This window comes from Podarcis cretensis, assembly GCF_951804945.1.
Source record: "Podarcis cretensis genome assembly, chromosome: 7".
Lineage (NCBI taxonomy): Eukaryota > Metazoa > Chordata > Lepidosauria > Squamata > Lacertidae > Podarcis > Podarcis cretensis.
Window position 1 is genome coordinate 18,075,846 of NC_137176.1, and position 13,705 is coordinate 18,089,550.

Here is a 13,705-nt window from a genome sequence, read left to right on the forward strand (position 1 = left end):
CATATATGTCTACATACTTTTTTATGAGGTGGGTGGGTATGCAGACTAGTTTCTAACAATTTTAATTAGAAGAATGGTGTGATACATTTTGCCTTGTATATCAGGATCTGATCATTATGGTTCATCTGGGATGTGTGTCAACTCTCCTCTTGCACCCCCCTGTTGATGCCCAGAGCAGTGTTTTTCCAACTTGGGTCTCCAGCTGTTTTTGGACTACAACTCTCATTATCCCTAGCTAGCAGGACCAGTGGTCAGGGATGATGAGAAATGTAGTCCAAACAGCTGGAGATCAAATTTGAGGAAACACTTGTCTCAGGCCTCCTGTTACTTATGGCAGCCCCATCTTTCATGTCCTGCTTCATCTTGGCCTCTGTAGGACTTCTTACTTGGAATATACATCTAGCCAAGTATAATGTGATTTCCTTTCAGATATCCTTTGAGTCGTAGAAATAAACAAGCAAGTGGCAGGTCAAACATTTATGATCATGCTATACCTCAGAGAAAGCCCCTTTTGTAGCTCTGTACATTTTCTTGATGAACAGCTTATAAAAATTGTGCATTTCCCCCCTGAAGATATCATAAAAGATGTATAAGCTACAGCTTTGCCTTCAGCATTATTCTGGACCACACCCCAGGGCAAACTATGCATATGCTTGTCTGGCATATTCTAAAATGGATCCTGCCTACTCTCCTTGAAAGCCCTTCTCCTCGTCCCCCCTGCTTTTTTTGGGTATGGAAAAGTTCAGGTTCTCTTGCCAGCATAAGCTCCTCATTTTGTATGCTTATCCTATAACAGGCTCTTGGGGAAATGCACAACCATCATCCAATTCCAGGCAAATTCAAGGGCTTATTTGGTTGATTGATTACATTCATGTGTTGCTTTTCTTCTTGAAGGCATCAAGGCAGCATAAAGCTAGATCAGTGAGCTGGATCCAGAATGTCCTTTCTGCAAGGGGTCCCACAGGTGGAAGGACCAACAGCTGAAAATCACCTGTCCCACACACGCCAAAAACTTTTGCAGAGGGTCCTCAAACCCCATAGATAATCTTCATAGAGCTCGGTCCCAGCTCCTGCCAACCTAGCAGGTCGAAATCATGCCCCAAAGTGCAAGTAGATAAATACGTACTGATCCAGAACTTATACTGCAGGGTGCTGACCTTTAAAGCCCTAAACGGCCTCGGTCCAGTATATCTGAAGGAGCGTCTCCACCCCCATCGTTCTACCCGGACACTGAGGTCCAGCACCGAGGGCCTTCTGGCGGTTCCATCACTGCGAGAAGCCAAGTTACAGGGAACCAGGCAGAGGGCCTTCTCAGTAGTGGCACCTGCCCTGTGGAATGCCCTCCCACCAGATGTCAAAGAGAACAACAACTACCAGACTTTTAGAAGACATCTGAAGGCAGCTCTGTTTAGGGAAGCTTTTAATGTTTGATGTATTACAGTATTTTAATATTTTTTGGGAAGCCTCCCAGAGTGGCTGGGGAAGCCCAGACAGATGGGCGGGGTATAAATAATAAATAATTATCATCATCATCATCATCATCATCATTATCATCATCATAGGGGCCTACAAGAGGAAGGAACAGTTGACATAAATCATCTCTGCTCTTGCCTTTCTTCCAATGGGAGCATCATATGAGTGGAGTTCCTTTAATTTCAACCCATAAGTACTTTTATTTCAAACTGAAACACAACTACATGTGTAGCTGACCAAATGAATTTGCCTAAAAGGATATTTCAAGGCGAATCTAGGGATTTTGGTCAGGCAAAACATCTGAGAAATATCAGAGGGCACCCAAAGAGATTCATAAGTCTGGCAAAATCTCCCAGGAGAAGTCCATACATGCTTAAACTGAACCTATGAAACAGCCTTATGCTTAAGGATCATTGTGGAAGTGCCTGCTTTGAGTTGGAGCAGAACGATGTTATGCTACCTAATGAGTTTAGCTCACCTAAATTCAGCAGTGGACCTTGGAAACCAGAATGGCTTCCACAAATCACTCTGATTCTGTGAGAGTAAAATAATGAGCACATTTTTCACTCTTCAGGATGTGAAGAGGATCGAGGGCAGCTTTTGTACTGCACTGCAAACCCCACCTGAACCTCAGTGAAGCTTAGATTCAGCAGTAGTATTGCAATCTTACTAGTCTTCTATTGCTGAATTGCAGAGGTTTGGGGCAAGGAGGCAAAGCACCCTCTCAATGTATGTGTTGAGCTGTTTGTGAAAAACTATAAACTATGTAACATGTAGATGGGGTCTCTTTTCTGCACCACAAGGTGAATGAGACACCATTCTTGTACAAGAATAACTCATTTTGCTTGCTACCCATTTCTTGGTTATTAGTCTCTGCTAGACAACAAACCTCTCCTTCACTGGGGGAGGGGGGGGTTAAATATTGGTTGGATGGCCATCTGCCACAGATGTTTTAGTTGATATTCCTGTATTACAGAGAGTTGGATGAGATGACTTTCAGGGTCCCTTCCAACTCTACAATTCTTTGATTCTATGAAATGCTTAAGTTGCCATGGAATTCAGCCAAAAATAGAAATTGGATGAGTATGTAGAGATTTCTGTTCAGGACAAACACCAAAGAGGGGTAAATTGATGTTGTGTAACCCACTTGGGTGGTGCTGTGGTCTAAACCACTGAGCCTCTTGGGCTTGCTGATCAGAAGGTCAGTGGGTCAAATCCCCGTGACAGGGTGAGCTCTTGTTGCTTGGTCCCAGCTCCTGCCAACCTAGCAGTTCAAAATCACGCCCAAAAGTGCAAGTAGATAAATAGGTACCACTCTGGCGGGAAGGTAAACAGCATTTCTGTGTGCTGCTCTGGTTTTGCCAGAAGTGGCTTAGTCATGCTGGCCACATGACCCGGAAACACTGTCTGTGGACAGATGTCAGCTCCCTCAGTCTGTAAAGCGAGATGAGCGCCACAACCCAGAGTCATCTGCAACTGGGCTTAACAGTCGGGGGTCCTTTACCTTTACCTTTTAACCCTAGCAGTATTTTTTCAGGCATCTGCAGAAGTTCCTAATTCATAGGAATATAGGAAGCTACTTTATGGTGAGTTAGACAATTGGTTCATCTAGTTCAGTATTGTCAGCAACGGTTGGTAGTGACTTTCCAGGATTTCAGAGGAAGGACATTCTCAGCCCTACCTTCCCGGACAATAATTTCCATCACGCAATCTCATGCCAGCAGAAAGCATGGGTTTTTTTTGTTTTTGTTTTTTTTGTCAATGGAACCTTTGGCTTCATTAATTGTTTGCAATATAATTAATTGCTATCATTATGTCAATAATTGTTTGAGGGCAACCCATTGCTGCTCAACTGGGAACAGCTGATATATGATCACCCACCTGTTGAGTTAAGAGCTTCCCTTTGTGTGTGTGGATCAGAAGAGCTACAAACAGAGCATGAAAGGCTACCAGTGCACAGTGAATCAAAAGAGAACTCTATCATTTCCGTCACCCTTCCTCCTTCCCTTTTATTAGTGTATGTTCTCTTAGCCACTGCAGCAACCCAGATATGAAATTATGAGCTCTTGTGGTTGACAGGATGGTCTCTCATGGAGGAGGAGTGGAGGAGTTACAACATTTTGCTTTGCTTTAGCTTATTTCCCTTTGTATTATATATAATATTTTTTTTATATAAAATATAGATCTCCCTACCTTGTCCCCCCACAGCATTCAAGGCAGGTACCAAATCTGTAGAGCAAAACATAAAATACACAAGCTGCAATGCTAAATAACGCCAGTTGCTCACTTGAGCTCCTGTATAGTGTACATTTATTGTACATTTTTGTATCCACTTATATTAATGTTGTTCACTGCTTCAGGAGTCTTTGGGCTAAAAAGCAGAATATAAATAAACCATACTATAAACAGGTCTCATCAACAGCAGTTTTAAAAGGTAGTCTGTCAAACTGAACATGGGAAAAGATTTACTCTTATAATATAGATGGTGCTGTGTTCTAACCAGTGAGCTTGCCAATCGGAAGGTTGGAGGTTTGAATCTCCGCGACGGGGTCAGCTCCCGTGGTTCGGTCCCAGCTCCTGCCCACCTAGCAGTTCGTAAGCACATCAAAGTGCAAGTAGATAAATAGGTACTGCTCCGGCAGGAAGGTAAACATTGTTTCCGCACACTGCTCTGGTGTTGGTGTTTTGTTGCGCCAGAAGTACATGACCCGGAAAAACTGTGGACAAACGTTGGCTTCCTCAGCCAGTAAAGCGAGATGAGCGCCGTAACCCCAGAGTCGTTCACAACCGGACTTAACTGTTGGGGGTCCTTTAAAGGTAAAGGGACCCCTGACCATTAGTTCCAGTTATGGACGACTCTGGGGTTGTAGCGCTCATCTCGCTTTATTGGCCGAGGGAGCTGGCGTACAGCTTCTGGGTCATGTGGCCAGCATGCCTAAGCCGCTTCTGGCGAACCAGAGCAGCACATGGAAACACCGTTTACCTTTCCGCCGGAAAAGTACCTATTTATCTACTTGCACTTTGACGTGCTTTCGAACTGCTAGGTTGGCAGAAGCAGGGACTGAGCAACGGGAGCTCACCCCGTCGCGGGGATTCAAACCGCCGACCTTCTGATCGGCAAGCCCTAGGCTCTGTGGTTTAACCCACAGTGCCACCTGTGTCCAGGGGTCCTTTACCTTTTTATGCAACAAAGACAGCAAAATACCCTGTACCACTTTCAAGACTGACACATATAGTGACATGTGAGACAAAGGTACCAAAGTGTTGTGGGTCACCACCCTTTGCAGCGATGTCTGCTAAAGTTTAGTCTTCTTGGAATAGACATAGCAAGAGGAGGAGAAGCAAACAAACAATGAGCTTACAGGGATAGATTCATACGTCATAAGGATTGGGGCTTATTAGCATTCACAATGAATATAAACGTAAAATCCAGTTCCAAACTAATCATATTTCACCTAGAAATCATTTATGTTAAACAGGAAGAAGCATGAAAAAGCTGCAACAGAAATATTGCAAGTGTAGTGATGATAATGAAAAAGACAATAAAACAACAACACTGCAGCAGTCCTAGCAGAGTAGATAAAAATGCATTTTTAATTCCCAAAATGTTTGAACATTGGTATTCCTTTCTCAAGGGAAAAATGCTTTGCAAAACCTAAAAGCAAAGTAGAAGGTTTTGCTTTTTTTCAGTTGGGGACCATATTTTCCCCCTTGAGGAAAAAAACTGGCATTTGAAATGCTTTCAGAATTAAAGATACATTTTTGTTTCTTTCTCATTTGGCTTCTGTTTGTGTGTGTCCCGCCCCCCTGCTGCCTCCAAGGACTTGATGTAACCCCATGGGATCCTGCCAGAAAAGGTTCTCGGGGACAGTGATTCATCCTTCCGCAAAAGCCTATCTGCAGCCTGCTGTTCCCGCTTGCTCTCTCATTTTTAGATGATAGCATTGATTGGATCAACTGCAAACACAATTCTCTACCTATGAAAATATAGAGCAGTTCTTGCACTTAATTTCAGGCTCAAATAGGCAAATACACTCCAGTGACTGCTGGTGTTTGTTTTTGTTAACAAAATCTGCAGCCCAAATAAAATTTCTATCATTGCATTGTAACAGTTAGACAAGTGCACACAGAAACACAGTTCTTTTGCAAACATTTCCACATGTTACACCAGCAGTGGAATCAATGTATCCAGCAAATGTGTGCACGTTGCATTGCTATAATATATCCAGTGTCCACAAAGGAACTGGGAAAAAAGTTCAGTTTTTGAATGAAGAAAGCCAGCCAGTCAGTCAGTCAGTCAGTCAACAGGATCATTACTTTAAGGGGCTTATGTCTATTAAATAGCCCATTGCGGGCATCACTTTTTATAATCCTTTAAATCATGTTTGAGGCTAGCAACTTTCCCCTAGAGGCCTCGATAAATAGGTTTCTATAGTGTTCTCATTCAGGCAAGATATATAATCCCCAGCTATAGATTTACAGAGGCTACATTTTATTAGCAATCAGAGAACACCAGGGAACAGTGTGGGGTGTGTGTGTGTGCGCATATATATTTCTGCTGATACAGTTATCTTCCAGAAAATTCAAATGCTCTTCCAATAAATGGTACAGAACAGTCTGAACAAAATGCTAACTTGAAAATGTAATGGTGGCATAAAGTTTTGCCCTGCTCTTTCTTCCAGTATCTTCATCCCCAGTCCCTAGCCTCATCGCATGCTCATCTCACTGATGGTATCATTCTGTAAAATCTGTAATGTGGAAAATTTGGACTATTGTGCAGGTAAAAACCCACTGTGGTGGAAGTGGCTTCAATAGGAAACATCATCTGCCATATCACTTGATTGGATCATGTAGCCATAGAACAGAAAAATAAAGCGTCCAAGTTTTAATTTGGAATCCTTTCAAGTACCCTCCCACACAACTACAATCAAACAAGGAAAGGGAGAGGTCATCAGTACAACAAAATTTAAGGTTCACTGTCTTTGGGAGTTGGAAATAGTATTTGACAATCTTACATAATGCAAAAAGTATACTTTTACTTCATCCATGGAAACCAAGACTGTTAATAGATCACACAAACTGCCAAACTCATACCGAAATCCTTAAAATCAATGGGTGAACATGCTCCCATAGAAGCCAACTCCTAGGAGCCAAGGTCCCTTTACCCCCACAATAAAGTATTTGTAGGGCCTGCCCCCCAAGTTGACGGGCATTCAAATGGTGTGTGAGCAACGCATTTTGTGATGGATTATGCTGGGTGGGGCTTACCTGCCCCCTAATGTTTTATTCAATTTACCTGCCCCCCACCATTTATTTTATACTTGCAGTAGCCCTGCAGGATATACATTTTCCAAATAAGTAAATAAAATAGTGAATCCAGGGCTTAGATGAAATTCGAACCTGGAATTTCAAAGTAGGTGTTGACAAATCAGTCTGGTTTTGGTCTGTGTGACTTTCACATGTGTTTACCCATAAGTCCATACTGTCCTGTTTTACATTAAATGCCTTTTTGGGGAAACCTGTGCAAAGCATTGAACTTAAATATTATTTAATTACATGTTTTATGACTGAAAACCTGCTGGACTAGTCTGGTCTGGAACATCCTTTTATTATGCAAACTACAGGTGATATGTAGAATTAAATAGTTAGCCTATGGGAACTAAATAGCCAACTGAAGATCAGTTTAGTTCATATCAGAATTTGCTAAGATCAAATTTCTCAAGCATTGTTACTTTCTAGCTCATTCTTATAACCACAGTGTAAGTACTGTTATGTAGAACACAACTGAATATTTGTGTTCGAACAGCTTGGATCATACAGAAGTAAATATCCCGTAGTCACACCATGGTTGTGGCTTTAAAACTGTGACTTTGCTCTGATGTTGGTCTGTGGTATAAAGGTAAAGGGACCCCTGACCGTTAGGTCCAGTCACAGACGACTCTGGGGTTGTGGCGCTCATCTCGCTTTACTGGCCAAGGGAGCCGGTGTAAAGCTTCCGGGTCATGTGGCCAGCATGACTAAGCTGCTTCTGGCAAACCAGAGCAGCACACGGAAATGCCGTTCACCTTCCTGCTGGAGCAGTACCTATTTATCTACTTGCACTTTGATGTGCTTTCGAACTGCTAGGTTGGCAGGAGCAGGGACCGAGCAAAGGGAGCTCACCCCGTCATGGGGATTTGAACTGCTGACCTTCTGATCGGCAAGCCCTAGGCTCAGTGGTTTACACCACAGTGCCACCCGTGTCCCAGTCTATGGCATATTCGGGTGCTTTTTCTTCATACTGCCTTTGAGGACCCATATCCCTCCCATAGTATGTAGGCTGCCTCACAGCACTTACCAACTTGGTAGAATTCAGACATGCATGGTTATATAATGTTTTAAGAACTTCACCATTTGACATATATATGTAACAGCAACAAAAAGGATTATAAGAAACTTTGTTCTAAGATCATGTTAAAGTTGCAGAGTTCATTTCTGGCTCCTTACTTTGTTTCAGAAACTCCCAACTTTCCTCTTTCACAGCTAATTAAAAGACTGTCAGAAATCTCCTGTTGTTTCCAGTAAGCCTGGAATTAAGTGTAATTCCAAAGTGCAATTAAAAGCATGGTTGGTTTTAATATATATACATATTGCAGATATTCAGTTCTCTATTAGTAGCGCAGCACAAATCGGCTTGGTTTGGTGAGGCTGTCACAATTTGTGGACAAAACAATCTTTTCTGCAGATATTGCTTTGTTCCTTATAGACTATTACATTTAAGCTTGGAAATGTTCAACTTTGTAATCAGAAGTTAGCTTGTGACTGCTTAATAATCAAGAATTGAAATAGGGCTGTATTCATTAGAAAGTCATTTATAGGAATAGCAAGGCTATCCACTGTGATAATAGAATGGATTAAATAAAACTGAGGGTATTGAAAAGGATATGAAACATCCACAATAGAGAGGACATGCAGATCTAAGCAGGAATTAGCATTATGCAGAAGGTTTCTCTGGGGGTAAGTTGTTGCATAACTATTTGCAGTAGAATTCTTGTAACTTTACCCAGCATCCTACGACATTAACCAGTGTCAGGTATACTTATACATTAAGATGGGGGTCTGGAATCCATGGCCCTATAGATATTATTAGACAAAAAAATAATAATCTCCTCTTTGGGAGGAGAGTGGAGTCCCTAAGACGGTTGGATTGTGCCTTGTACGCCTCCTTCCAGCAACTCCTGCACCCAAGCTGGTGCCAAACATATTATTCTGCTTTCCTTTGAACAATATCAGTTAGGCTGGGAGGACAGTCTTGTCATCTGGGAAGCCCAGAACCTCCATACACACTGTCCTGGCTTGCACCCCAAGGAGATCACTTTGATGCTGCTAATACAGAAGAAAAAAAAAAACAACAATGCAGAAGGAGCAGTTTTGAGTTACTGATCTCTACAGCCACAGCTGGCACTGTGATTCTCCTGCAGTTTGACATTACCCCTGGAGGTGCACTCCATTGTCTCTTAAGACAGACAGATGCCAATAAGAACAAATCCCACCATCCCTGGTGCTTAGCCACACTTGCTGGGACCAATGCATACTAAGAATCTTAGTGCTACCATTGATGGGTACTACAAGTTCCTGAAATGTTTAAACCAAACTACTTCCTCCTCCTTTTACATTGGATTCTGGTATCTTGGTCTTGTTGCCTTTGTGTTCCCATAGGGTTGATTGATTTATTTTACTAGCTTTGCTTCTCTTTGTTAGAGGAATGTTCTTCCATTCTTGGGGGATTATTTGCTTTCTTTTATTACTGTTTACAGAACAGATCTTCCTTGTAGGATCTTTTCAAATATGTGCACTGTGGTTTCCTTCTAGTTCAAAGTGGTCTTCATGAGGCCTAGAGGCTCCATCTTCCAAACCGTTACTCATACAAATAGCCCTACAAACTACAGGCCACTGACTGATATCACTCAGGAATGGGAAAGCAAATGTGCATTAAGTCTATCTGTGTTTGCGGAAGAAATAAAGTAACTGATCAAAGTTAACTGAACGTATAGCTCTTACTTTTTATAGAAGATTATTTTTATCATTCTGTATCAGGAACAATGTCTCTGTGTTCAGTTCATTGGTCTGCCCATCCTTCTCTCCCAGAACTGCTTCACCAGTGCAGTCAAAAGCGCCATCAGAAAGCTGAGGCAGATGGCAAATAATCTGCTATGTTGGAGGGAAGTGTGACCTTCCACATGGAGGAGCAGCAGTGTAGTGAAGGCAGAATTCAGGTCTGGGACTTTTATCAGAGCAGCAGTGGTGAAATGGAAAATAAGTGCAATTCTTTCAAGAGGAATACCAAAATTTCATGAAAATTGCTCACTACCTATGTTCCCCAAATAAAATAAAATAATGCATTTTCCTCCTAAGTAAAAGTGTAGCTTTGATTTATAAATAGATTTAGTCTTGTTCGAAACCTGATAACATATACCCATATCCATTCTTACCCAACCTTGTGATATCGAGCTCCCAAATGGGATTGTATCTCAAAATGCTGGAAAAAATAGGATTTTGTTGTCAAAACAGTCCAAGATATACAATGATTGTTTAAATGCCTTCTTTGGGGCATTTGTATACTTGCTCAAAAAAAACCAGCCTGCAGAGATCAAAGTTAGATATATCTCCCTTTCACATTAACTGGTTTGATTCATAAATATACAGTATTTTTCCGTGTATAACCCCCCCCCCCCCCCGTATAAGACACCCCGTACTTTTGGAGATCCCAAATTTTGAAAATGGGCACATGCACTATCCGTTTATAAGATGCCCCCCAATTTTTAACCTTATTTTAAAGTAAAAAAAAAAAAACACTAGTCTTATACACGGGAAAGTATGGTATTTAGTCTTGTTTGAATCATGCTCAGTCTCCCCCAAACTTCTGTGTTGAGGTTGTTCCACAACAGCTCTCATAATGCCTGCCATTGACCACGCTGGCTGTGACTAATGGGAAAGATAGTCCAAAACATATGGAGAGTTCAAGCTTGAGGAAGGCAGCCTTGCCCTGTAAGAAGTCTTTAAAGATAAGACATCAGGGTGAATCTAGTTTATATCATCCCTACCTTGCTGGCTATGCACTTGGGTTCTAGTCTGTCTCTGTCTCTGTGTGTTTCTAGAACAAGCTGTTTTTCCCGTATCATCCAGTGTTCTTCTATTGTCATCTGACAATAGAATATAAATACTACTAGAATAAGGCTCAGTAAGGATTTTTGGACTCTGAAAACACTCCATGTCTCTATTAATTCCTACAACGTTGTATTTGTTGAGAGAAATCCTTTGGTTTAAATTTGTTTTGAAAGATTATAAATGAATTGGTCTCTACTGTCAAGCAGCATCCACAAAAGCTTTGAATTGCACTTATGTAAGCTGTGCTTCATGAGGAGTTCATTTGTGGTATGTGCTGAAAATTCCTCCTGCATGGTTTCTTTCTTTCTAGTTCTTCACCATTCTCCATCAGTTAAGAAGGAAATGAATTGCATTTATCAAAGGTAGGAGGAAAGTTAAGTCAAATTCTCATGGGTGGGGTGCATAATTTTTTTTGCACTTACCATTAAGGTGGATGAGGGTTGTTTATCCTTTCATCCATTCTACAAATCATTTCTTCCATGATTTATGGCTTCTCAATTGCCCATGCACTAGGGGAAAAAACACACCATAAGGCAGTGGTGGCCCATGTGATGTAGTCCAAAGCATCTAGAAGACAATTCCCATCACACCTGACCAGTATGGCTGAGATTCAGGGATGATGGGAGTGTTATCCCATCACCAACAGTGAAGTAAGATTCAATTGCCAAGCCAGTTGTGGAATAGACGTCAGGAGTGCGTGCAGGAGCCAGGCCCTGTGACTGGTAGGGCCTCACAAGACTGGGGCCTTCCTGAGTTTGGCCTGGTAGGGCAAGGTGTGGCCACACAGGTGAGGCTTGACAGAAGACTCGTAGCACCTGGTGGCAAGGGCCAGGAGGGGTATATAAGACCAGCAGTTCCCTCTGGCTCTTTGCGACAGCAACACGCTACCCGCCTAACTGTGCTTCAGCTTCCTGAATCCTGGTTTCCTGACCCTCGGACTCTTGGCTTCCTGACTCCTGGTTTCCTGATTCGTGGACTCTTGGCTTCTTGAACCGTGGACTGCTGACCCTAGACTGCTGATTCCTGCTTCCCGACCACTACCCTGGTCCCGACGTACCAAGCTGGGACTCTGACTGCCTGTAACCCGGACCGTGACAATAGAGTAGTGCCATCTTGTCCTTTGCAGCAGCAGTGGCAGCCTGTCCTGGCTCTCATGCTCTTATGTTAAAGCTAGGAGATGTGGAGATGCCAGACCTTCTTGGCTTAGCATGAAAATATAGAGTCAGTTGGGATTGCCTCTGAAAGCCAGCACAGCTCTCTACAAACTCTGCTGCTGCCTTGCCATTCCCAATGCAGAAAGTGGGAAGGATCACTGCAGAAAAAAGAGCAGGTTGCTAAAGCAGGTGCTAGGACACAGGGCAGCCTTCATGAACTTGGTGCCTTCCAACTTTGGGGACAAAACATCTCAATAGCCAGCATAGTGGAAGCTAACATAGGGAAGGGGATCAGGCTGCCACAGCACATATCTGAGGGAGAAGCACCTCATCCCAGCAATATTGTCTTCTGCTGTTCCTGACAAATGGTGACCCCCCTGGTCATTTGAAAGAAATACACTTTTCACATACAATTTATAGCCAAACATAACCTGGAAATTAAAACAAAGATGACATAGGGATGGGTTAATCAGTTGGTTTTGGTTTCTCATTTTTCAAACCTACAATTTTCCATCAGTTTGCAGAAGAGGTCCTCATGAAAATTCACCAGCATTTTAATGCAAATTAATCCCAATATTCACACTTTTATGCAATTTTGCCTAATACACACATTTTTATAACTCACATTTTCTCCAAGATTCTGGTTCTTTTTGTAATATAATGCATTGTGTACATTATTTTCACTAATATATACATTGCTATGGAAACTTACCTTAGTATTTGCGTTTTTGTACACACTGCGTGGCTGGAGAACTGCATTAAAAATTCAGAGAAGTGTGGATTTTGAAGGACAGCTGTGTTTCAGTTCATGTATTCTCTCATGTGGGTTTGGGTTTAAATGAAAACTGAATCAAAAGTCTTGCCCATTCCTAGCTGGAACCCAAAATATGTTTGCTTGAATGTTGACTCCATAGAAGCAAACTATATATATATATATATATATATATATATATATATATATATATATCAGAGGAAATGTTTAGGATGGGAATATCAGTGTGAAATACACCATTATTTCTTTTGCAAGACTATTAACATGTGGAACTAAGCCCCACATTATCACACTGTCCTTCCTATGGCTCTCCCAGCCTTTTCTCCCAACCTGGTCCTGTCAATGGGAACAGAATATTAGCATGGTTTGGTTATGGAGTGAAGTGGCTGCAGGCAGGGCGAGTGGGGTGTAAGCAAAACAAGAGATATGTGATCGTTGCAAGAAAACCTATTTGCAATTTGGGGGCAGCAAACAGTCATTCTGTAGCTCATCCCTCGTGCCACATCAAATAGATGTTCTGCAAGACCTTAAAAGTTTTTCTTTTCTTTTCTGCTACAGCTTGATGATTTATTGTGTTGTTTATTTGTTCATTTCTTTTGTTTTTCCTTTCCAAGGATGGCCTTTAGAAACCTGTGGGGAATATCATAGAACAACTGGAGAATAATAATAATAAAAAGGATTCTCTTCCATCAAGACTGTGCTGCGTGGCACTTGACAAAAAGCCTGTTAGTTTTGCTTCCTATTTGTCTGCTCAGAAAGTTTAGCAATAAAGCAAACATATTAAAACTCAACTGAATCCACAGCTGGTTAGTATATATATGTTGAGGAAAGGGCCATCTTTCCATAAAAGTGTGCTGTTTTGCAACTCGGGAATCCTGGCAAAATTTATTGCATCTGTTACACACCAGTAGAAGGACAATGATGCAGTTATTCTGTTCAATCTCAGCAGTTTAATAGGAAAGCATCTGTTCTTAATACAATATTATTTGATAATATTTACATTTTGGGCAATATACAGGTACGTATGGTGGGTACATATGGTTGTTGTATGCATTACGTAACTTTCAGGTAGGGATGGAAAGATCTGTCGATATTGGCCCTCCCAGTTTCTCTCTTCTCCAAGTTGAAATTCAGTCCTGCGCATTCCTCCCCCCCCCAT

General features: G+C 41.8%; 1 long non-coding RNA gene across 1 annotated transcript in view; it reads left to right on the plus strand.

Moving 5' to 3' along the window:
• LOC307221015 overlaps positions 1–13,200 on the plus strand; it is a 44,331-nt gene extending 31,131 nt beyond the window's left edge. The window contains exon 3 of the long non-coding RNA XR_013841282.1: positions 13,161–13,200. This is a non-coding gene — a long non-coding RNA (uncharacterized lncRNA). The remainder of the gene's footprint in view (positions 1–13,160) is intronic.
• The last annotated feature ends 505 nt before the right edge of the window (positions 13,201–13,705 follow it).